Genomic DNA, 26,796 nt, shown 5'->3' with positions numbered 1-26,796 from the left:
TCCAGCTTAGATGTCATGTCTTGAGGTCCCAAGCTCCCTCCATCCACGAGACATGGCTTAGGTATAAGTTCATCTCTGATCAGAGGAGCTGAAATCATGTTTTTAAAAAAATCACTAGGGGGGATCCATAGGTGGCTCAGGGGTTTAGCGCCTGCCTTCGGTCCAGGGCGTGATCCTGGAGACCAGGGATCGAGTCCCACGTCGGGCTCCCTGCATGGAGCCTGCTTCTCCCTCTGCCTGTGTCTCTGCCTCTCTCTGTGTCTCTCATGAATAAATAAATAAAATTGCTTAAAAAAATCACTAGGCAGTCTACAGAGACCTGGATTCTATAAATTAGCAGCCGCACTACTTGGGCAAGTCACTTCTCTCATCTGAAACATGAAAAGGAGGGGAAAGTATTAAAATGTGTTGAGTTACTGGGCACCTTAGCATCATAGCCTAACTAAACGATTTCCAATATTTAGTCTAGTTTTAATTTTCTACTCTTTTTACTAAGTGCTTAAATTGAGCAAAGGTTTGGGAGAGATTCTACAGGCCAGGCATGGTGCTATGCACTCCAAGAACCATTAATACCACTTTCAAGTTGAAATACAACTTTTTTTTCAATAAAATTTGCAAGAATTGTTCCGTATGGTATTAATGGGCTGGTGTCTTACTCACCCTGTCACATAATCCTGTCTGGAATTTGTCATTTTACTCTTGGAGGAATTTTTCCATTCCTCTCAGGGAGATGTATTGTGACTTCACTCATCTGAGCTTCTGCATACTTTTTTTTTTACCTTATTTAAATTCAATTATTTGACATAGTGTATCATGAGTTTCAGATGCAGAGGTCAGTGACGCATCAGTTGCATTTCACACCCAGCCCTCATCCCATCACGTGCCCTCCTTAGTGCCCATCACCCAGGTACCCCGTCCCCCACCCACTCCCCTCCAGCGACCCTCACTTTGATTCCGATAGCTAAGAGCCTCTTAAGGTTTGTCTCACTATCTTTACCTCTAAAATGGAATCTGCAAGTTAGATGTTTACTTGGAAATAAACGATGAATGGAGTCAAGGGAACAGAGTTCAAGTTCTGACTGTGGCACCAACCAGTTGGACAATAATATTAGTCAATTAGTCAATTTACTTTGTCTGCCTATGCACCACTTTCTTCATATGGAGAATTGGGGAGAGATGGTTTAACCTATTCCTAAAATTCTTGTACAGCTTTAAAAGAGAAACTGTCTAAACCTGCCCTATACCATATAGCAGCCACTAGACACACTGAGCACTTGAGATGTGGCTATTCCAAATCAAAATGTGCCCCCAAAATATGTCATTAATAATTTATAATATCGATTGCATAATGAAGTGATAAATATCTTGGATATACTGAGCTAAATACAATATATTGTTAAAATTAATCCCACCTTTTTACTTTTCATTTGCATGTGGTTAGCAGACAACTTAGATTACACATGTGGTCCACGTTTGCGGTTCCATTATCTTTCTGTTGGGCAGCTCTGCCCCAAGCCCTCTCCGTCACCAAATTACTCAACAGCCAACAGCTTGTGTAGAGGTAAGTGGGCCACATTGTCCTGGTTAAGAAAGAAAGAAAAAAATAAAGAAAAGAAGAAGAAGGGATCCCTGGGTGGCGCAGCGGTTTGGCGCCTGCCTTTGGCCCAGGGCGCGATCCTGGAGACCCGGGATCGAATCCCACGTCGGGCTCTCGGTGCATGGAGCCTGCTTCTCCCTCTGCCTGTGTCTCTGCCTCTCTCTCTCTATGACTATCATAAATAAATAATTAAAAAAAATGTTAAGAAGAAGAAGATGATGAAGACGAAGATGAAGACGACAACAAGGACAGGAAAATGAGGAGGGCATCCCAGGGCTCCCCAGGTGCCCTGACCAGGGAAGCCCGAGGAGCACTTTGTCTTCACGGCCCAGGGCCGGCACCATGCAGGTTTGGGAGGCGGCAAGCCTGAGAAACAGGCAGGTGGCAAGACCCCCCCGCCCCGTCCCCGCTTTTATATTAGAAAAGACAGCCAGACCCTGATGGGAAGCAGGGCCAGGAAGAAAAAGGAGCCGGAGCAGCCCGGTCGGAAAGGAGTTCCAGGGCAGCTTGACGCAGGGAAGGAGAGAGAAGGATCTGGACTGTGCTGGGTAAAGCAGGCGTGGCCTCCCCTCCGCTCTCACCCTTTCGCTTCCCTCTTCATCCCTTCCTTTACCCCCGCTCTTCCTCTGCCAGGGGCTGTCCCCGAGGTGTCTCGTTCCGTGGGAACGGGTCTCTGAGGCTGGTGGCGTCGCCATGGTTCTCCATCACGCCCCAAGGGTCACAGGGGTGGGGCCCCTAGTGCTGCCCGACGGCCCCCGCCAGCCACAGCCGTGCACCTGCTCCCCGGCCGCCTCCCTGGTGCGAGTTCTCCAGGCCCTCCGTGAGGACAGCTGAGAAGCCCCCGTGCTTCACATTTGAAAACTGCTTCCTAAAATATGACAGGGCTAATTTTTGAAAACTCTTTTTCTTCCTGCTAACTAAACACTGTCCAAATATTAATCAGATTTGAATACTTAGGCTAATAAAATAAGTAGGTCTCTGCTCATTTGAAAACCTCAGTCAAACCTGGGAAGAAACACAATTAGCTGATACCCTGTCTGCCTTGCAGTGAGAGATTTGGGCAAAAGGCACATTAAAACATTGTAGCCAAAAGAATTAATTTGGTTGATCACGAAAAATCTACTAATATAAATGCGTGAACCCAAACCTTTAAAATCACGGTCACGTAACTTCTCTAATTTGGTTTCAACAGAAGTAGCAAAATATTTTTCCCTTTCACCTTCAGGAACCACAGAAGACAAATGAAATACACACATTGTACTTATTTGAAATACGGTTCCACAGTGTTCCCTCTGTAATACCCCAAATGCCAGCGTTAATCCATCGCTAAATCCATGAGGCTTTCAGTTCAGACCCCAAGGAAGGCATAAGTAATACATACAGAAACTGTGCCAGTTCAACACCCACAACAGAAGCCAGAGCCTCCTAAGACTGGATCGGGAATTAGACTTCAAACAAATCTCTAAGTTGAGGATTTAAACACAAACAGGAGCTAGGGTGGGTTTTTTTCTTTTTTGTGTGTGTGGGGAGGAGGGGGGAGGTTGTGGTTTGTTGTTAGTCATAAAGAACACAACTCTCCAAATATTTTTTTATTATTTCATCTCAACCTATATTTTCTGTCTGTGTTGCAAAATCCTACATAGAAAGAGGAGCTAAGTATAATCTGACTCTAGGAGACCCGAGAATATCTAAATACACCATCAACAGATGCAGGAGGTGAAAGTTGTTCTCTTTGCCTAATAACTTTATTTACAAAATAATTCTGAGTTGTTTTATGTAGCATTTCCTCTGGTGCATTTAAGTATAAATATATATACTGTAGATTAATGTAGGATAGAGGATGGTAATTAGAAGCCATACCTAACAAAATCAATCAAATTAAGACGAATTATCTATAAAATATAAATTACAGGAAATGTAAATTTGCTTTAGAAAATTTCAGTGCTCAAGAAACTTTCACAAGTACCCGTATATCATAAAAGAAGGCATTTGTGTGTGTAAATAAGTTAGAGGGAGCCTGGGAGATACAGTTTGATAGACAGGAGATGTATACGGATGTATTTTTTTCCTTTTCAAATCAGGAAATGTCTATAAGTATTTTAAACAAAGTCAAAGTTCAACTCAGCACAAAATTTCAGGTGCACCTCACCTTTTGTCACAGATAGACTCTTAAAATTTTGTCTAAGAATCACATTTATATGAACAAAGTGTGGTAATGACCCAAAGTATGGTCATCGGTTAAAGTATGGTCATCTGGTAAACCCAAAGCATGATCGTCTGGTGAGTCCTTTATTAAAAACAATTAACTACTTCCTCACTTGTCAGTGTTATAAATCTTTCATTCCACCAATAATCCAGCCGCACCCTCTATGTTCCAGGCACCAAATCTACGGCGCCAAACAAGGCAACATAGTCCTACAGTCAAGGAACTTAGAGTCTCCATGCACAGACAAACAAGCGAATAAAACAATTTCTTAAGTACAAAGTGTGCTGAGGGCTATCAAGGAAATAAGCAAACTGAATAATCAGGGAAGACTTCAACGAAGTGACATCTAAGCTAACCTCTAAAAGCTAAGAAGGTGCTCACCCACTAGTCAGAAAGAGAGCAAACGTGTGTGTGCTTGGTGAGGTGCATCGTGGTGGAGGGAGCCACATCCAAAGGCCTGAGGAGTGAAGAAGGCCGGAGGGCAGTGAGGAAGGAGGGGGTGGGCGGAGAAGGGGTCACACAGGCTGGGGGTGTGGACAGGAGGTGGGAGTTTAATCCAAGCAGTATTTCTGAACCCTGCAGAGACTCGACTGACGAGGGGTAGTGGAAGCCAAGCCACGTATCAGGAGTCTATTTCATAACTGGAAAGACGATCGGAACTGGACTGAGGGTTTATAGTGAAAATAGAGATAGGTGGGAGGACAGAAGAAACGGCTTGCTCAGGGCTTGGATGCAAGGCTTGATGAAGAAGTTCACATCAAAGACACCGCTCAGATATGTCTACAATCCAGATCTTTACATAAACTCTTCTGATGTAATACGAGGGCTGCATTCTAACTGCATGCACCAGTCCATCGCATGCGAAAATGCACTCTGGTTTAGTAAGAATCCATGTAAGCTCCCCAAACACAGATCCTCAAGACCATTCATAACTAAATTTCTATGGGAAAAAAAAAAAACGTATTGAGCCAAACACAGAAATCTGCAATTTTATCTTCTCTTCATAATATATTTAAAGTGAGACTTTGGGATCCCGGGGTGGCACAGCGGTTTGGCACCTGCTTTTGGCCCAGGGCGCGATCCTGGAGACCCGGGATCGAATCCCACATTGGGCTCCCGGTGCATGGAGCCTGCTTCTCCCTCTGTCTGTGTCTCTGCCTCTCTCTCTCTCTCTCTGTGTGTGTGACTATCATAAATAAAAAAAAATTAAAAAAATAAATAAAATAAAAAAAATAAAGTGAGACTTTATTATTTTTTAAATTCCTCTTCAAAATCTTTAATAGCTCCCACCTGTGTTGTTGTTTTCTAAAGCTAAATTGGTTAGCTGGTCATCTGGTAAACCTAAAGCATGGGTTTCATTCGTGGAATGAAAAATTTATAACACTGGTTACAAACTGGTTAACCTAGAAATGATTCAAGGAAATCATTTAACTAGGCCACTGCTTGGAGTAACCTGCCTCGGTGTAAGCTGTGAATCCAAATGACTAGATGATATCGGGGTAACAGTCTCATCTAGGACAACAATCAGGGACTTGGCATGACCACTTTCATGAAATAAAGGGGAAAAAGAGCAAGAAGGACAGCATCCAATATGCACATACCGAACCGTAAAACTTGTGGCTAAATTATTGCACCAACTTGAAAACCTTAAGATCTAGGAAGAAAAAAAATGACATTAAAAAATTGCTCGGAATGCTTTGAATTATCAAGTTGATTGGCTCCCATTAATGCAGAATGCTTAGAATTTGGGTTTCCAAAACGTACAAGCTACATGACAAAGCTCATGTAAACCCATCAAACTCCTGAGTTTGTGGTTCAGATGCGCTCCTGTGCTATAGTTTTCACCAGCCCATGTTAAGCATCTATATATTATGGGAGGATAAACTATAGGTTTTCCCCCAACATTTTCCAAGTGACTCACCTAAGCACTGGGGCGTGGAGAATGGCCAGCAGTGGATGACGGTGGTGTACCTTGCAGACAACCCACAAAGAAACAGAAGGATGTCAAGGACCCACCACAACGATCCTAGACACCAGATACTGTGCTGACCCATCTGTCAATTGTATGGTTTTCTCCAAATCTGCTCCAATTGCTCACTTATCTGCTGAATTTCTAATGAACGTTTACCGTGTCTACTCAATTTTTACTGAATTTTTATACCCACCGAGTGACTGTTCTTTGACTTGCACAACCATTATGAATTTTGTCTGTACAGATCTAGGTCAGCTTCAAGAAATCCTGAAATTCCTATATAGGAAAAGAGATGCCTAGGCGAAACAGATTCATGCCCGGCTCCCATTTGAAATCATTTCTTCTCATTCCTTTTAATTTCTAAACAGCTAGAATTTTAACTTTAAGTGCTTTGGAAAGTGCTTATAATAACTAATCGGCAAGGGTGCCTGTCAAGGCTCAGCCTCCTGTGGATCCTGTTCAATGTGGAAGAGTCTCAGTCTCCTTTTATCCCATGTTTATTAGCATTCTCCAGAAAAACAGAACCAATAGGATGCACGTATTGTTATATAAGGAGATTTATTACAAGGAATTGGCTCATGTGATCGTGGAGGATGGCAGGTCCAGATGTGCAGCGTGGGCCGTAGGCTGACGACCCAGGACAGCCAATGCTGCAGATAAAGCGTGAAGACAGTCTTGCTCAGGGAGGCCAGTCCTCTTGTTCTGTTCAGGCCTTCCCCTGATTACATGAGGCCCATCCCATGATGGAGAATAATCTGTTCTACTGATTAATATGTCAGCCTCACCCGAAACACTCTGGCAGAAACACCCAGAATAGTGTTTGACCAAATACCGGGCCACCTCACGGCCCAATCCAACTGACATATAACATTAGCCACCACATCTTGTCACGTCCAATCTCTCCTTTCTCCAAGCGCTAAGTCCTATGGTGAAAAGAGCTCGGCCGCAAATTTCAAGGGCTCTCAGACCCTCATGAACAATGTAGTTTAGCAGCAGAAACACAAGTGGGTGTTGGTATCAACTGTAACGGGTTCAAATCCTCTATCCAGCAAGGCGGGTTGAGGACCTCAGGGAAGTCATGTGACATCCCGGAACCCCAGTTCAGCTCCTTGTGCAGTGGAGATGACAGCTCGTCTCCCCTGGGTTTATGGTGAGGAATCAACTATCATCCCCCAACGTGCCTGGCACGTGCCAGGCTGCCCATGAGGCTCGTCGGAGCGGGCGGCGCGGCTGCGTGGCCTGCGCCTGACATCAGCTGTGTCTGGCTCCGGGCAGGCGGGTCTGCCCGGGACTGAGCTTTGGGAACCCAAGAGCCCCGTGGGAAAGAACCCACAGGGAACGCGGCAGTCAGGCAAGCCGGCCCGAGAAGAGAAAGCCTTAGTTATGGGGCAAGGCTGGCTTTGCGAGTCTGGGGCCACGGCCTGCTGCCTACCGGCGCCTTTCTGACGGATCCACACCGGAGGCCAGGGGAGGGAGGAAGGAGACTCTGAACAAAAACAGAGTTAGTTTTGCTAGAAACTTGTGGCTTACCCTCTTGCACTTCCTCCCCTCTTCTTTCCACACGCACAGGGGCGCCGAGACTTCCTTTACACTGGTGGCTTTGGCCTGCGGAGCCCAGCTCGGTCTCCACACCTGTACTCTCTGCCGGGTGCCTTGAGGGAGGCAGGCACCTGGCTTTCTGCCAGTCCTCCCCAAAGCTGCATTCTTCGGAGGGATTAGCATTTACAGGGACCCCAGAGGGACTCAGCCCTTCTAACCCAAATAGGCAAGCCCACTTCCCGACTAGCAACTTAACAAGTAAGCCACGTGTTAGTTAACAGGTACATTCCCTGGTGGGCCACCACGCCAGCGTCCCCCTGGCCCCCCTACACACGACCCCTCCAAACACGGAAACTGGACTCAGAATCAGGGCGGCATCAGGAATTCACCCTGGGAACTGGCCCAGACGTAAACTGGAAATACACTACAGCGTTGGCTCGGTTTTACGGGCTGAAAATGGTCAAACCTGGTGCACCCAGGATTAGATCTCATCCTTTCAACACTAAGGCTACACCTTCCCCACCCTGTGCTGGCCTGCGTCTGTCAGTAGAGAGAAACATTTCTGCTCACCCTCCCCACCAAATATAGTCCTTCTATTTTTTTTAATTTTTTTTATTTTTTATTTTTTTTAAATCTAGTCCTTGTAGATTAGTGTTGACCAAGAGCATGTCCTGCAACATCGGAGCTATCCAGTGTGGCAGCTATGTGTGGCTCCTGAGCACGTGAAATGTGCTAGTGGGACTTGGTGAACTGAACTTTTAATATTGATTCAAGCTGATGTTGCCCCTGATAGCTAGTGCCTACCGTAGTTGCATCGTGCAAGTGTAGGTAATCACTCCTCAGCCATATGAGACGCCTGTCTGGCATTTAGTAGACACATAACCCTGTTTTCAGGACTGTGGATACCAGCTACACAGCTCTACTCTCCTTGAAAGTCTCAAATTTTAAGGAATTTGAATTTCTCAGTGAAGGAATTCATAGACAATAATTTCTGGTTGGGGGAAGCCCTGTTCAACCCTCAAACCATCCTGAGGGTTAATCTTAGGTGAGTTGTTTCAAGGTTCATCACTCACAAACCCTAACAATAGAAATCCAAAGAATGAACACCAGTTTGGTTGTCTCTCCAATTCCTGAAGACCTTCTGAGCTCCCTTGGTTCCCAGGATATTCCCAGTAGACCTTCTACCATCTACCCTGTGTACCTGCCGGTCATGTCCTCCCCTCAGTAGACTTAGGGGCGACCCTTCTCATCCCTGAAGGCCAGAAGTATATTCATAGAGCAAAAGCATTTCCCCATACTCAAAAATATTTTAAAACCTTTTCGCTAAAAAAATAATAAATAAATAAATAAATAAATAAATAAATAAATAAATAAATAAATAAATAAAACCTTTTCGCTGACTTCTTATTCTGAACAGGCCCATTCTACGTGCCATCTATACGCAGGTTCTCAGAATCCGCCCTGGTGGATTAAATGGTCCCCAAATCCATCCTCAATTTTCAGAGTATGTAAGACCAGGACAGATTCACAGATGCCACTATATTCTCATTCAGTAGGTCTCAGGTGGGTCACAGAGATCTGCATTTTTACAAGCAACCCAGGGAATATTGACTCAGCCAATTCCTGGACCTCACTTTTAGGAAATCTAAACTAAAGACAATAGCTCAAGTTTCTTCTTTCCATCTGTTGACGTGGTACAAGAAATTTAGCCACGTTAAGTGCCGACTTAAATAAATGCAGCCTAGAGCACCCTCCAATAAACTAGGCTACATTCAACTGTCTTTAGTTTTCTCCTGAAACTTCCAGATCACTTACAACCTGTAGAAATATGCTTGCATCCTTCCCAAGAATCTAAATCACCAGGCCTACCTCAGGGACCCTTCCTGTTAGAACAATGCCACAATCCACAGGTCGCCCCCCTGCCCTGGTGTCGTTCTCGGGGCCCATCATGCACAGGTGCAAGTCACTGCTTCTCAGGCCATGTCTACGCCCATTCTGATGGGGGCTTTTCCAATAGCCCATGACATGTCATACCTTGCCACTTTCTCACATCCAATGGGCCAAGGCTTAATTCTTCTATCTTGACTCTGCTTCTACTCCTGCTGCTTACCTTGAGTTGTTAAAGGTCTGACACACAATAACAAGGCCTTTGACGGCAGCAAGGCTGTGACAGGTAAGAAAAGCTCATACATTAAAAGTACGATTAGAAAGTTCACGGGCTACTGAAACCTCCATTCCTGCCCAAGGCTCCCTATTTCCTTGCTTCTAGAACAAATTATTTTTTGCCCCCTGGGGACAAATCCATTTGACACATATCTGTCACCTACAAATCAATGGGCAAACCAAGCACACTGATAGCACTTTAGAACCTTCAGAACTTAGGCTACCTTGGGCAGGAGTCATGATGGGTAGTTAGGAATATGGGAGGAGGTAGAGGGAAAATAGGGAGAGCGCTCTAATTCCTCAGAGCAGGGACTAGGGAAACTGACCCAGGTGCAGCAGCAAACCTGGTGAGGGACAGGGGTAGATAAGAAGGTCCACACGGACAAGATCCAGTATTTGAGCATCAGGTTGTTTGAGAGGCACAATGGTGTAAGACTCAGGTGGCTGCAGTCATCCTGGGGGGTGTGTGTACATTAGAGACTCAAAGTAGGGCAGGTAGACAGCAACGGCCAGCCAGATGGAAGTATCCTAAAGGTGATGACCCGCGCCCTGTGGTCCCTCAGAGCTCACAGCAGGCGGTGAGCAGAACACAGCCGGGCAGCAGACACCAGGGTCTCTTAGCTCAGTCATGGCCAGGTCGCTGGACCTTGGTCGTGGAAATCACTCCATTCTTTTTTTTTTTTTTTTTCAATTTATTTACTCATGAGAGACACGGAGAGGCAGAAACACAGGCAGAGGGAGAAGCAGGCTCCCTGCAGGGAGCCCAGTGCTGGACTCGATCCCAGGACCCCAGTGTCACTCCCTGAGCCAAAGGCAGACGCTCAATCACTGAGCCACCAAGGTGCCTGGAAATCACTCCACTCTTAACCCACAGCCTGGACTGCAGTTAGTGGCAGGGGACGTGGCTTCACGGAGGGTCTTTGCTCCACCAGAATTGGCACGGGAATGGCGCGGTCCAAGTAAGACCAGCAGTGGCCTTGGCCATTTGGGCTGTTGCTCATCAAGACAACTGAGCTGGGCTTCTAGATATGGGGACTCTGCTCCAGAGTCACACCATCCACAGCAGCTGTGGGCTCCACGCCCAGGTTTGCTACCCATCCTACACGTGACCACCCCCCAAGGAATCGGGAGGGCCCAGGCTGACGTGCAGGACCATCGCAGGCTCCACATTCAGTTCATGTCCCCCAAGGGTCCCATCCCTCTCTTCCTTTCCTGTCGCTCACCTCTATTAGTTGTGAGAGTACCGTCAAAAGAGGAACATTCAAGCCCTTCCCAGCTAGCTAACATTTTGGCGGTCAAAGTAAAAGTGTTTATTAAAACTGTATCAATACCCACTAATAGTAAATAACATAAAATCAAAGGTACAAGATCACCAAGGGGGAAAAAAATACTTCTTATAGCTTGCAAATTCTTCATGCTTTTGACCAAAAAAAAAAAAAATTAATACAACAATAAAATGGAGCAAATGATACCGGCAGTGTGTGGGCCAAAATCTGTTCAACCCAAAAGATTTTTCTGCTCAGTATAAACAAGCCTTAATTTGCATGTGTTTATTACTCCTAATTTTCTTTTTTTTATTATTATTCCTAATTTTCAAGCGTATTGGAGGTCAATTAAGAAATTGATAAACCTCTGTCTTGATAAGAGCAAAACATTAGCGTACGATTAGTATGTTCAGCAGAAAATAGAAGTCAGTAATCATTGCTGAAGGTCAATGTCCATGTTAACATGGCCTGATGGAAGGCTAATGAAAAAGCTGTCCTTCTTTTCACACCTCTGATAATGGAAGAAATGGAATCTTCATCTACATTACAACAGACATACATTAAAATGTTGCATACTTGGAAAGTAACTCCTGTCAAACTCAGAAAAGGGCTTCCTACTGCTTATTCATCCAAGCTTCACAACTTATACTGGATTTAATAAACTAATAGTGTGTTTATTAAGTATCCTAAAAAGTCAAGTTCTAGAAAGGATACACACACTGTCCACAAGAGAAGACCAACCGACACCTACAAAACTTAAACTGATTGACGAGTATTCGAAGAGGTTTGGAGAAAAACCACGTCCCTAAATGAAACCTTCATTTTGATCACATTACATGTCCCGAATTCTGGGGTGAGTAAATCATGCCCCTTTCCATCAGGAGAGATGCTGCAGCTTTGGCTTTGAGTAGAACTAAAGAAGCTCGTCTTTCCATCATCCATTCATCTGGCCAATTGTTGTTGAGCGTCTACCAGATATTTAGCACCATGTTAGCCAGGAGATTCAGATGGATTCAATCAACTGAGCTACAAGTTGGAAGAGATGTCCCCGTTCCTGCTACGTGTCATTCTCCCATTACCAGCTGACCCACTGAGAGCCAAAAAGTAGAAACCAGGCGATGGCTGTGGTAGAGGAGGGGTGAGAACAATGTGTGCGTGCTGAGGCTAAACCCACAGGAAGAGGTGCTCAGGAGCTTCCAAGGCCGGATGCTGACGACATGCCCTCTGGGATTGATTGAAGGTTTTAAACTGAGCAGTAGCAGAATCATCTCTCCCTCTCTCCTCCTCCTCCTCCTCCTCCTCCTCCTCCTCCTCCTCCTCTTCTTCTTCTTCTTCTTCTTCTTCTTCTTCTTCTTCTTCTTTTCTTCTTTTTTTTTTTTTTTAGTATATCTGGAGATGGGATCATAGGATCAGGGTCTGGATCAAACCTGGCAGCAAGTGGGTCAATCATAAGCTTCTGTAACCAGAATGGTGGGGGTATCTGCACCCGAGAAGAACTGAGGATATAGTGAAGAGTTCATCTCCACTGGACTAAGTGACCCGGTGAATATAAGATGAAGAGACAGAGAAGGCCAGGATAATGTTCACATCATCTCCCTGGACTCTGATTTTCTCATCTATAAAATGCGTTTATTATGGTTACAATGCAGGATTGCTGTAGGAATGAAAAAAATAATGGAAGCTGCTGCCTCCCTTTGTAAACTGAAAAGCTCCGCACGTCTGTTGAAAAGGACAACAACAGCAGAAAGGTGCTGGAGGAAGAAATCCTCGCTTTTGGACTCCAGTGTTTCCGTGCACGGAAGATGGAATCGTGAGGTGCCTCCGGCCCTAATGTTCTCCGAGTCTGACAGTTTTCTCCACAGTTCCTTCAGGTCCTTGAGATAAGAGGAAGAAGCAGCCGGTGACCAGCAACCCCGTTGCAGAGATGAGCCTTCGAGTCTGCGCTGTGCCCCAACCTGTGCGGGCAGGTGTTCACCCCCAAGCAGTCCTCACCGCAGGCTTTCGGTCTGAGCCAGGCCGCACATGACACCTCGCATGGCGGTGTGATTAGGACACGGTTTCCGGGGTGGGCCACCCACACTCTGAGCTGCCCTCCAACCACGTAGATGGGATGGACGCTCCTTATTGCCTGCGTAGACTTTCCTCCCTTGCCTTAGAGTGAGGCCAAGCCAGCCTTCCGACGGTCCCTCAAATAAATGCTCTTTGCTTTTCAGGATTCTACTCTCTCCTTCTCTAGACTTATCTGCCTCACTCCCAGTGACGGCACTGGGATCTACTCCTAAATTAATAAACTTCAACAAAATGAATGGAAAGCCAGATTCATCGATTGTGTGCTTAAACAGCTATAGTCATTAGAGCTATAATTGGTCAACTTTGACCAACTAATCCCTCATCGATTTATCCAGAGAGAGTAAACAGGAAGAAAAAAAAACCAACCAAGTTCACCACTCTCAACATATAAATCATTCTACAGTAATTCAGATACCGAGAATATTCTCGTTGCTCCCTTGCCCCTCTTTTCAACTGTAGGCTGGTCTTGAACCTTGTAGGATCCCTCATCGCTCTAAATTTACCTTCTCATCAAGTTTTTAAGAAAATAAAATAGATAAAATGTTACAGTTATTTAGATTTTTCTACAGGGACAACAACTTGACGTTACTATGATCGGGGAGAAACACAAGTCTCTGGACCTTTCTTTCTGGCTGAAAACCATAATTGTCTGCATTCAGATCACTCTTTAAAGCATTAGTTTTGCCCTCGGATTTCAGTTTGAGTTTAAAAGCCACCAACCATTCTTTCCCTTGCAACTCTATTCTGGTTGCTAGCTGCAGAGAAAAAGGTACAATCCACAGGGGCTAAGAAAAAAACTTCTTAACTTAGTTCTACTGGGAAAAACAGGAGAACAGAAAATCTGAAAGAAAACACGTTGGTAATCCAGCCAACCAGGGTAATTCAGAGGGAGATGTTTAAAGACATACACAAGAAACAGAATTGAGGGAAGTGACTATTCTAATCTTGCCCTAGTTTTTTTTGTTTTGTTTTGTTTGTTTTAAGGATAACATCCGTTCCAATTTTTTTCCAAGTATAGCGTCCCTTATTGTTTCTAGCTCATTAACTTTCCTCCATCTCTCCCAGAACAACACATTTCACCACTGTTTTGCATATGGGAGGCATAAACAAAAGCATGACATTTTAAGGCATGATCCCATGGGGCCTTGGAGAAGTTTATGTTTCACTGGAAACTCTGAGAATCTTTTGCCCAGTTAGGGAGAACATCTGCTTCCTCTTAGCAACTTTAAATACGCTTTGATCCTGACGTCTCTCAATATCACCCACACAATGTATTTGAGGTTTTCCTGAGTAAAATGGGAGAACAGGGTGACATTTGAGTTGGGGGCAAAGTGCCACTTTCCAGGAGACGTTCAACTAAACCTTTTGCTCAGGAATAAAAAACACAGTTTTAATGCTGGTTCTTCCTTAGAAACCTCCTTCTGCAATAACACTTAGCATCTATGCAGCGTTTTTCAAAACATTAAACAAATTACTCCTCAACCAACCCTTTGTCAGGAAGTCAATTAGGTGGAATATAATTTGTAGATGGAAAACCAAGAAATGAGCAGGCTTAATTAGAATTCAGATGTGTACGCCATGCTTCCCATTATCCCTCTCCCCGACCACCAAGAGTTTCCATATGTCAGCATGATTCTAGTGAAGATCATCCAGTAACATTACTTTGTGATAATTGTCTATTTTGAATTTAAAATGTTCCACCAACTGCATTATTTTGGGTTCCTTTATTTATTCACTCCAAGAGCACCTACTGAGTGCAGAGTAACCCTTTAGACGCTGTAGTTCATCTTTATTAAATGAAATAATCCAGCTCGTGGACCAGAAAACTACAGCCCCTCGTCTCTATTTTTGTAAATAAAGTTTTATTGGAACAGAGCCACACCCATTTATTCACATATTATCTAGGGCTGTTTTTGTACTATACCTGCAGAGGCGAAATGAAAACTTGATCCAGAAGTTGTGAGAGAGCTCATATGACCCACCAGCTCGGAATATTTACCGTGTGGTCCTTTACAGAGTAAGTTTTCCAACCTTGTTCTAGTTCAACAATTTCTAAACACTTCGTCTAGGTGCAAGCGGATCTGCTGAGAAGCTGGTTAAAGTCCAGGTTCTGATTCAGTGGGCTGCTGGTAGTGGTTTGTAAGAATCTGAATTTTAAAAACCCTGTTCGAGGGATTACATGATATCATTCCATTTGAGAAATGTTGTTCCAGGTGATAGATTTTAAGGGCATCCAAGGGACAGAATTTTTTAAATGGGAAGAAGGTTGCCCATGGGATGAGATCAGGGAAAAGCTTCCTGGAGATGGTAATTATCTGCAGATTTTGATGGATCTGGGCTGTTGAGAGAGAACCCAAAACTTATTATAGGCCGTAAAGACAATGATAGGAATCAAGATATGGATATGGGAAGGAACAGGGTGAGTGAAGCATACGGCCAGGGAGCAGGCCTAATGGAACACAGGAGTCACGGTGAGTCATGAAAGAGGCTATTTGTATGGAGCTGGGGATCAGAGCAACAGATGCCCTTTAAGGTTTATCGAAAAACACTTTCAATCCAACGAAGAGTTCAAGATCCACAACCGGCAGGAGAGCGGATCCAGCCAAGCCGCGTGTCCCAAACTCTTCAGTGAACGACGGAGGACATTTTTAAGATGGTGGCTTAGGGTGCAGAACAAAATCACTTCACGGTTTGCACCTACAACTTGAACCTCATGAACAGTGTCTAACACGTATCAGCAACACTTAGCGAGCTTGTTAAAACTCAGAAAGCTCCGTCTCACCTCCAGAGTTTATGACTCAGTAGGTCTGTGGCGCAGCCTGTGAACCTGTAACTTCTAACAAGTCCCCAGGTGATGCTGGCGGTGCTGGTGCGGGGACCACCTCTGGAGCACAGCGCTCTAAGCAAAGGAAACAAATGTCTGGAAAAGAGGAGTCCTAACGGGTGCCCACGAATAGCCTTGGTCGCGGCGAAGGCCACGCCCTTCCACGGCCGATGAACCACGGCAAACACACGGTGTCCTCCAGGCTTGAACCTTTAGAGGTTACTGCCAGTTTGGATGAAAACCAGACTGAAATCACAGAACCATAAATAATCATAGAGTTAATAATGAAATAGGCCTTAGAGATCATTTTATTTTGTAGACTAGACGGAGAAACTGAAAATCAGAGAGATTACATGGCTTGCCTACATCCAGTTCCTAATAGCAACCCAAGAGTTTTATTCTTCAAAAAGAACTTGCGTCATAAAAATGAGTGATATTTAATATCAAGAAATTAAACCAGGACTTAGTCTATGTACCCCGAGTTTATTAAACAGCTTATAGATGGCAACAGCAGATAAACTTTCTTCCTAGTGATCGTACCAAAAACGAAATCCTCATCGAAGGGAGGCCCACATTTGTGATAACAAACCCTCCCCAATCCACCCCCCAAAAAACAAAAAGCCAATCAAGATTAGAAATCGATTTTGGCTCTTGAGTGATTAGTCCAAAAGCTATTACTCTATCACCTTGTGCCTTTAAAAGGCAGAACATCACATTATGAATATTGACCACATATTTTTTTTTGTTGTTGTTGTTCTTGACTGGTTCACTGAATTTCAAGTGCAAGGAAATTGAAGCTTGATTCAGGTTCAAGTCCTAGTCCCTGATTATGGGTAAATGACAAGTCAGGTAATAGCTGCAATTGATTGAGAGTGACATCTAAGCAAAGATGCTTTTAGCTCCCTCCGGGCTCCCAGGACACTTAGAAATAATTCAGATATGGTTTCTTATCAGCTGGGTATTAGCAGCCTGTAAATATGTATCCCCATTCAGCATAATGGGTTCTGACAGAGTAAAAGCCACCTGGAAAACATTTAAACGTCCCTTTTTCCAGTGGTTGTTCAGCCACTTTCCCCCTGAGGGGCAGCCAATCAACGATGCATGATTTTAGTTTGTTAACATGTGGGATGTGTCAGGCTTTTCTCCTGTCCTCTGCTTTGTTTTCTGTTTGCTTTCGTTAGTGCTGCTCTCTGTGCTCTTCACCTTTCAAAGAGAGACTAAAAAGGATCAGTTTCCTGTCCAGCCTCGTGTCACAGGTAGATAAAAATGAGTTAATCTTTAATGAACCAGAAAGCGAGTTATATAAAGGCAATTTCCTTCCAGGCTTTACATGATGGCTCTTGTTCATTTTATTGGGTTCATCAACCCAATGGTTATTTATTCATATATCCATCCAGCACAGATCGAACACCGCTACGTGGAAGGCATTTTGACAGATCTGAGCCTCCCCACCCCCACCTTGTAATTATTGGAAAAGGAGGAACAAGCAAATTCTGCTCCCACACCAGGCGCGGTGTGAGCCCTAACTCCCCTTTGTTCCACTGTGGCCTAACTCCTGCTCTCTGGCGTGGTTCAGCATTTTGCAAACAAGAGTACTCTTCCACCACGTCCAAGACGGTGAAATAAAGAATTTCATGACCTCTTCGGTCGGAGAGTCTAGATGTGATGGAATTTTCTGTTCTTTAGAACTTAAAACACAATTTTCTCCAGCCTGGTATTCTGGGTGCTTTTCCCAAGCTCATCCCAGACTTGAACGGGACAGCATTCGCGTCAGGCCTGTGGATGTGCTAACTCTTAAGCAGGTCAGGAGTGCCCACCTTGGGGTTTGGCCGCTTCCCTCCCACCTGGAACACGCGCCGGTTCTACAAAGACGGGGAATCCTTCAAAGATGAGCTTAAAATGCAGCCTCCTCTACGGGGCTCCCTTGGGAACCCCTCTGAGCGCTCCTTCTCCAGCCTCCCAGGACACTGACTACTTTTCTAGACCATGCATTTGGCATATCAAACGCTGCCTCACATTATCAATGATTGTTTAGAAATATGTGTGCCGCACGCTCTTTGAGTACAAAGAACAGTGTGGACAATTCCCTGCACGTCTCTGAGAGCTTAACAAATTATGAAACGGTCAGATCTGTATGAACTGAAGCTCGTTCTTCCATTGGCATGAGTGGTAGTTTTAACAACACTGATAGTAATCATCGTAGCTAGAGAATATGTATTGGAAGTTTTCTCCAGCAGAAAAGTGCCCACGGGATCAACTAAAAGGCAAAAAATAAATAAATAAATAAATAAATAAATAAATAAATAAATAAATAAATAAATAAAATAAAATAAATAAAATAAATAAAAACCTTGAGATACTAGAGTTAGCTGCTCAAAAAATTAAATGTTCTTTTTTTTTATGATAGTCACACACAGAAAGAGAGAGAGGCAGAGACACAGGCAGAGGGAGAAGCAGGCTCCATGCACCGGAGCCCGACGTGGGATTCGATCCCGGGTCTCCAGGATCGAGCCCTGGGCCAAAGGCAGGCACCAAACCGCTGAGCCACCCAGGGATCCCCCCAAAATTAAATGTTCTGAAGCAATTGCCATTGAATTTAAAAGGTTCTTTTTTTTTTTTTTCTAAGAAGCTGGGAAAACTGACCTAATGTCACATAACTAATACAGGCTTGCAGTAAGGAGTACGTTTATTCTTCAGAGAACTTGAGAAATCTTTGCTAATTAATCCACTCATTAATCACTAGCTAAACTAGCAAGCAGGAGAGAAGGCTGCAAAAAGGAAGGTAAACGGTTGTATCGGCAGCAACCTGGAAACCTAACCGCAACCTAGAGAGCTGAGGGAGGGGTGGCTGTTCCTTTGGCGACGTAGGGGGCCGGGGACTGTCCCTGCGTGTTTGGGTTTGGGCATGGGGAGTGGATCTGGCTTTGGGAACGGACGGTGTCCTGCTAGCTGGTGCCTGTTCTTAAGGACAGCCCACAATGCCAGCTTTTCACACACTGGACACTGGGGTTTTTCATCTCCTCGAGTGAAATGGGAGGCACAGAAAACATCACGTAGTGCCCTTTATGCCGAAGCACCAAAATATGCTTCAAGAAACATGTAGGAGGGAGATGGAGAGAGAGTGGCAGAGGAGATGATGCAAAAGAGCAATTCCCAGTTTTAGTAAATGAACCAAATCCTAGAATTAGAAAGAAAATACTCAAATTGGAAGCTAAAAATGTCAGACCATTTTAAATCTAGGATAATGGCAACTTACAAAATTGAGGCCTAAAAAGAAAAAAATCAACATGTCCCACCCCCCCACCCCCACCCCAATGCCTCAACCTCTATTTTGAAGGACATCTATTCGGGTGGCTCTGGTACTCCTGGTGTTGAGACAGATGGGGAGGTGGGGGGGGGTGTAGGGCATCTCAGGGAATGTACAGGCCGCCCGTTTATTCACCCTCAGAGCAATTTTAAAATCAATGCAGTATTTCCTGGGTAGGCTGACGTCACCCCGCTCACATCAGAGGAGAGGACTGAGCTGCTGCCTTTGTGCTCATTAAAATTCTGTGTACTACAGTCTGCAGGAGCCAATGCCTATTTCCAGAACACCCATAAAACACAGCAGTAAGTGTTCTTGTCTCTGGGGCCAAGGTGGGGAGAGCCGGGAGGCCTTGTGTGGGATGAGGTCCACACCGGGGAGCGGGGGCGGGGGAGGGGGATGCACAGACTCTCATTGTTTGCTGTTGGTTTTTTTTCTTTTACCAAATTCTAGCAACAGAAGTAAGTGTCAGCCACACAGTCAGTAGGTGCGCAGAACAGGGCAATGAATGCGGGAGGACTCTGGGAATCTCAAGGGAAGAGGCCACCTAGGGAAGCGGTGACGGGCCATCTGATCCGCAGAGAAGGACCTTACACCCCAGAAATTGGAAACACTCTTCTCAGGTCTTCTTCTATTTCATTAAGTGGGTTTTCCTTCTCACAACCCATTTATAAAGGAAGATCTCGGTCACCTGTCACCCATCTGGGTGCCGCGTGCATGAACACGGAACCTACACCTGCCACGCAGACCATGTGTGCACGTGCACCGACTCCAGGCCTGAGGGACCCCCCCCTCCCGGGGCCTGGTCACGGCCGCCACGCGGGGGCTGTGTGCGGAGGACTGTGGCTGTGACCCGGGCCGAGGTCGGCGGGCGCGGTGCGCTGCATGTGCGGGCCGGAGGGCAGAGGCGCACCGTCGGGTCGGCATCATCCGGCTGGTGCCCACAGGACAGCACAGATGCTCCCAGAGCCCTGTAGGGGCGGGCGCACGGGGCCCTCCGACCCGCCACATGGCCAGGAGGCTGCCCACCAGCCCAAGAGAGCGCAGCCTTGGGTTCAGGCCCGGCGGTCACCTCGTGTCAGAGCGTTTCCCATGAGCACTGCCCCCCGACAGCCGGCACAGCCCGTCCCAAGCAGCGCTCCAGAATTCTCGGAGACGTGCCTGGCTTTTTCTTCATTCAGCTGCTACACACGGACATGGATGCACACACACAGGGACACAGATGTGCACACACACGGACTCACACACGGACACATGCACACAGATGCATATGGACACGGATGTACACAGATGCACACAGATGCACACAGATGCACACCACGCACTACCAGTGGACCCTACACATGGTAAGAAATCGTCTCTTCTAGGGGCGGGTGGCTGAGCTCCGAGTCCATATACACACGGCCTGTGTGACAGCGGAGGCTCTCGCCCCGCCAAGTGGAGCTCCACGCTTGAAGCACCGGTGGAGGGCCTGGGGGCTGAGGACCTGGGAGCTGGGGCCTGGGGGACTTGGGTGCTGGGGGGCCAGGGGGCTGGGAGAGCTGGGGTTGGGGGCCTGGGGGCGCTGGGAGGGCTGGGGCTGGGGGCCCCCTTCTGTAGCCCAGCAGCAGCAGCCCTGCTGATCAAGGAGAAGTGAAGGCGCAGAGTGGTCCCAGGACGGGGGGCAGGCTGCTTGCTTGGCACAGAAGGAAGCCCGTCGCTCTCTGCCCGCGTCAAGTCTCCAGGACAGCCTGCTGGCAGCTCTCTGCTGGAGGCTCGGCCTGGCCCAGGCGGGCGGCAGGACCCCCTGCGCTGCTGGAATGTCTGAGGGAGGGATCTAGAACTCACCCCACACACTGATATACAAAGGCCACTCAGTCCTTGGTCGTCCCATCCAGGTCACGTTGCTTTTTGAAATGGCTCGGTGGGGCCACAGCCCCGCAGGTAGGACACAGTCAGGGTCGGGGTGCTCGGTGGATCCACACGGGCCACGGCTGGAGCGGAGCAAGGCCCCGGGCTGGGTGTGTGCCCGAGGGCATTGGGCCGGGCCTTGCCCTGCACCAGCCTGGCGGCGGCCGAGCACACCCCAGCTTGCAGAGCATCTTCAGAAGCTGCAGCTGGCGGCACCGAGGTGTCCCCAAGACGGCAAGATGTGCAGACGGAGCAGAAGGCTGCGGGTCCAGGATGGCTCGCGGGGACCCCAGGCCCGCCTGTTGCCGCCAGCGTGTCCCCTCAGCCAGTAAAGGACAGACAGGCCCCTGCTATGGGCCGGGCGCTGCTGGCGGGGAGGGAAGTCGGGGGAGCAAAAAGGAAAGCTCTAACTAGAGCCCGGGAGCTGGGCCTAAAAACAGGAAATGTGAACAATGCAAAACAACACTAAACAAACCCCCCAAAAAATAAAGAATTAAAAGGAAGGTGAATTGGCAAATAATTACTCCGTCTGTAGAGGAAACCAATTACTTTGCTGAAAATCGTCTCCTTTCTTCTGAGAATAAAAGAGCCTTCCTTCCCTCGCGACCTTCCGTCCCCAGCCCCTCGCCAGGCCTGCGGCTTCCACGGCCGCTCCCCGGCGTCACCAGCGGCCCAGGAACGAGTCTCAGCGCGGTCACAGATGCTCCCCATCCTTCGTGACCCGGCTAAACCTCTAACGCGCCTTTTCCGAGGTTCTCCCAAACGATGAACCTTGGCGTCTACACTAAGTGGAAGCTCCGCTTTCGGGGCCCACGTCCTCTTGGCGTAAAAGCGCGGGGCCACCCGCCAAAGAGCTCGCCTCAGTGGCTGGGATCCCGAGGACACGGATGTCTTCTTAACAGTGCAGTGTTTCTTGCACTGGCTCGAATCCCACCTTCTTTCTCTGTGAGGACAATGAGGGAAAATGCAGGGCCCCCGGAGCAAGCGGGAAGTCTTCCAAGGCCTTTCTAGACGGCTCCCAGAACCTTTAAAGCGGTCCGTTTGGTCTTGTTTTCCTTGAAATGTTGTCAGCACAAGCCCTTCTGGCCCGAGGGTGGGTCTGGTTCAGAGGCAGGGCTCCGGGTGGGCTCGGCGCCGAGGGGAGGGAGGAGGGCGCAGGAGTCGGGGTCTCCCCGACGCAGCAGGGCCGCACCCCGCCGTGGAGGGCTGCCCCGGCCCGGCCCCAGGCGTGCGGGCGAGCTCTCGGGCGCGGGGGGCACTGCGAGGAGCAGTTGTTCTGGGGCGAGCGCGACGCCAGCGATAAGCAGGAGCTTGGGTCTCGTTACTCTACCTCAGGGGCAAAAGGAACGTCCAGCCTCAGTAGCAAAGGGGAGAAAAAAAAAACAACAACAACCTGGAACCCGGGGCTCAAGCTCAGCGCGCCCCGAACAGGAGGCGCCTTTAAATGCTTTTAGTTGGAAACCCGCGTGGTCCCAGCGCCGGGAGCAAAGATGAGCCGCCAGGCAGAGCCCAGAAAGCTCCAGCTCGTTAGGCGGCGCGCGGAGTCCGGAGGAAGCCGAGGAAGGGCGGCTCTGGACTGACCCTGCAACCTGGTGGCGGGAGGCCCATCGTGGTACAAGGTCTGGCTCCGCTCTTCAGGGCCTGTGTGCCACTGACATGCCCCCGGGCCTCCCCAGTGCCACCTCCCAGGTACACTCCTGTCCCCATCCCCGTCCCCGTCCCCGTCCCCATCCCCGGACTCAGCTCACGCTGCTCTGGGAGGCCGGGAGGCACCGACTCGTCGGTCTGCTCGTGTGTTCAGAGACGGCAGTAACGGAGGAAGGACGTAGCCTTGTTCCCCGGGGCCTTCCGGAGACAAAACCTTCACCTGGTGGAGGTTCCCCAGTCGCAGACCAGCCTAGTGCCGCAAGGACACCATGCAGGGGTCACGGGGAGCCTGGCTGACTTGCCCTCGGGGCCACAGCGGGGCAGCGGCCGCGCCCTGTGTCGCAGCTGGACACCTGGCGGCACGGCCCCGGGGGCCCGGGCATCCTCCCCCGGCAGGGAGATCCGGGCCACGGGAGTGGGGGGAGCCTTTCCAGAAGGGCGCCGGAGCCGTTTCCCTCTAGACCCCCGCTCCTGCGTTTCTGGTTCTCTCAAACGCTCCCCGTGACCTCATCGTGGAAAATACACGACACTGGTGCATGTGTCCCTTATAAACCCCTTGGGGGGGCAGGCCATGTAACCTAAGGAGGGAAGCCGGCCTTGGCCGAGGCTGGAAGCGGGCTCCAGGCCTCGCGGCTGCAGGCAGGCGACAGCCCACCCGGGAGCGGCCTGCAGGTCCGTGGCCTAGACCCCGCACGTCGCCAGGCTGTGGGGCCAACAGGCAGGACGTCGGCAGCCGCGGCGCAGCGCCCGGATCTCACCGCTCGCCCTCTGCCGCTGCGCCTGCTGCTCCTTGACTCTTCCAGGCACAATCAAGAAGTGAATCCATGGAAACACGTGTGTGTGTCCTTATGGCCTTTCCTAGGGGCGCAGAGTCACCCGTCCGCAAAGTCACTATTCCTAGACATGCGCCCAAAGGACGCGGCTTCCATGGCTGCAAAGGCGGAGGACAAAGGCACCTGGATCAAGTGGGCGCACCTGGCACGGGAAGGTCGCGAGGCCACCAGAGCCTGCGGGCCAGGGGTGCCCACAGCGTCAGGGGGGACCTGGAGCCGTCAGCGTTCACCCGGCGGGAACTGCTTCCTCAGTGGGCGCCCCCATGAGCCCTGCAGGTGTGTCTTGGACCCTGCAGGTGTGCCCTGTGAGACCCGCAGGTGTGCCCTGTGAGCCCCACAGGTGTGCCTTGGAGCCCCCCAGGTGTGCCTGTGAGCCCCACAGGTGTGCCTGTGAGCCCTGCAGGTGTGCCTTGGAGCCCTGCAGGTGTGTCTCGGATTCCCACAGGTGTGCCTCGGACCCCACAGGTGTGCCTGTGAGCCCCGCAGGTGTGCCCCGTGAGCCCCGCAGGTGTGCCTTGGAGCCCCCCAGGTGTGCCTTGGAGCCCCCCAGGTGTGCCCGTGAGCCCTGCAGGTGTGCCTTGGAGCCCCCCAGGTGTGCCTTGGAGCCCCCCAGGTGTGCCCGTGAGCCCCGCAGGTGTGCCTTGGAGCCCCCCAGGTGTGCCCGTGAGCCCCGCAGGTGTGCCTCGGTGAAGGGAGACAGAGGTGCCACCGACTGCACTTGAGAGGCAGGCCCCGCGCATGGGGCAGAGGATGGAGGGGACGTCGCAGGGACAGCAGGCCCGGCCTCCGTGGGCCGTGGCGCCTGAGGATGACCGCGCACCCCGCGGCTCCCAGGTGACAGTGGTGGGACCAAGCCGAAGGGAAAGGTCAGCCGGCCTATTAAGACTCGGAGATGCCGATGCCTCCCAGGTGATCATCCGTGGGAGCGAGTCTCCAGAAAGCTTTGATCCGTTACACGCATCTTTACAACGCGAAGCACCGAAAGCATCTCGCTCCTCGACGTTAACCCGCCCGACGTGTCCGTGGCTCTGCCAAGCCGGTTCCATGAACGAGGACACCGGAGGCAGACGCCGCCCGCGGGCTACCCCGTAAGGCCAGCCCACGCCGTGTCCTCAGGTAGGACGTCTGTAAGCGTGGAGGGCCTGTTCCAATGAAGAATGATCGGATAAGCTCGCTCCCCAGTTAACATCTTTAAAATGGAAGAGAGCAAGGCTTCCGAGCTGCCGCAGGGCCGCGAGTCAGCGGGGCTCGGCCCCCAGCGCAGCCCCCGCCGGAGCCACCGGGCTGCTGTGCACAGAACCCTTGGCTCATCTTGCTCGTCACCCCGACCCGGCAGATTCCAAGTCCGCTGCCTTGACACCAAGTGGCAGGTGTGCCAAGCGGAGCCCGGCCTCCCGAAGCACCTGGATCAGCCCCCAGGGCGCCGGGCGCGGCCGGGGATACCAGGCCCCCCGAGTCACTGCAGGAGACGACGAGCTACGTGGGGTGACGAGCGCGATGTATGTCAGCGCGTGTGATGCACACATGCGCCCCGACAAGTGGAGAGCGAGCCCCACGTGGGCGCACGGCTCGCTCGCTCGCTCCCCGGACGGCCCGCGATGCCGACACGCTCCTTTGAAAACAAAGGCTGCGATTTGGACCCGCCGCACCTGCCGCCGGGCCGCCCCGGGGACCAGGTGCTGCTACCGCTGGCTGTGCACCCTGAGGGGGTTAGTGACCTCTCTGGGCTCCGCTTTCGCCTCTAAATGGTCCTGGTGCCGAGCCTGGGGAGTTGGCGAGGCTCCTCATGCAGGACGATCAAGAACCAACGCCCTTTGCAGCAGTCTGCACTCAACAGACGTGCACCACGTCCTGCTTCCCGTTGCGAGGCTTGGTCTACAGCGTGGCGCCCGGACCCCACAGCCGGCGGGGCCGAGCCCCTCGGGCGCACCGGGAGGGCCACAGAAACAACCCGCAGGGCAGGAGCTCCCGCCCTGGGGGAAGCTTTCCCAGGCACCCAGATATTTGTAGATTATTTTTTAAATGGAAAACAGACACCCCCCCAAAGGCATAGAGCAAACACCCAGAAATATCTTGCTTCGATTCTCCATGGGTTATTTCTGCAGATGTGTCTCGCCGTGTGGATTTCATTGAGAATGAGACGAAGCCGCGGCGCGCTCCCATGGAAACCTGCGCGTGTGTGATTGGCCGGGCCGTCTCCAGGCGCCGCAACAATACCCCGGACAGCACAAGCGCCCTTAATATTTAACAGACACACTTAGCTCTCCCCACCCCCTGGCATTTGTTATGCAACTTGCTCTTAATAAAGAGATTCCGGTTCACCCCGGCGTCCCCTCACCCTCTAAGCGTCCTTGAGAGGTTGCTTTGCCCGTGAAAGCCCAACACCCAGAGAAGCAGCAGCGGGGAGGGCAGGCCGGGGGGAGGGGGGCTGAAACCTGGCAGGTGTGATAAGGTAAAGCCTTATCATACTTGTGATTGCACCCGCCTTCATCCCGTTTGTTTTACTTCAGGATAGAACAGGCTGCAAAGGGGAGGGGGATGTGCCCACAAGGAATGTTTTCACCATTTTCACCATTTTGCATTCGATGGTGATTAAGGAGGGAAGGATCCCGTCACCTACGACGATTTATATGACCACGAGCGTCCTGGTGGGAGCCTCCAAGCAAGATGGAGCCAATGATAGGGAATTAAATGGCCCAGAGGAGCCCGTGCGCACCTGCCAGCGGCCCCGCGACCCTGAGCATCCCTCAAAGCCTCCGGCACCTGGAGCTCGCGGCGAGCCTCCGGCCAACACAAGTGCGCGCGTCTCTTTGTTCCTGAAAGTTCCAATCTGCAAAGGAGTCAGATTCCCACGTGATCGTTGTTTCCTGTGACTCCTACACCGCCCGGACACTTGAGAGCCTAATATTCAAAGTTGGCGAGGCTCAGGATCCGCATCGCATCGGGACGGACTACCTAACCGGGGGCGACGGCGCTGGGGCCAAGGGGCCGGGGCTTCCCCTGTTTCCGCGTCATCAGCCCACGTGCGGCCTTCTCGCTCGAATGCCTTCTTCGGGGCCGCACGTCTCAACCCCCAGCAGAGCATACGATTTAAAACCCTGAACAGGGATCCCTGGGTGGCGCAGCGGTTTGGCGCCTGCCTTTGGCCCAGGGCGCGATCCTGGAGACCCGGGATCGAGTCCCACGTCGGGCTCCCGGTGCATGGAGCCTGCTTCTCCCTCTGCCTGTGTCTCTGCTCTCTCTCTCTCTGTGACTATCATAAATAAATAAATCAAAAAAAATTAAAACCCTGAACATCTAGGTTTAGGTTAAAAAAAAAAAACTTAAAAACAATCAGGGGGAAAAAAATCACCATGGTCTGAGCTCACATACCAGTGACTGTAGAGAAAGGTGTTGCCCTTGTGCCCGAGTCCAGCGCAAATCAGGTGCGGACGTGCCCTGGGCGAGACCCGGCCCTCTCTCTAACGCTGGTATTTGCCGATAGCC

The sequence above is a fragment of the Nyctereutes procyonoides genome, unplaced genomic scaffold, assembly GCF_905146905.1.
Source record: "Nyctereutes procyonoides isolate TBG_1078 unplaced genomic scaffold, NYPRO_anot_genome, whole genome shotgun sequence".
NCBI lineage: Eukaryota > Metazoa > Chordata > Mammalia > Carnivora > Canidae > Nyctereutes > Nyctereutes procyonoides.
Note: the sequence above shows the minus strand (reverse complement) of the source record.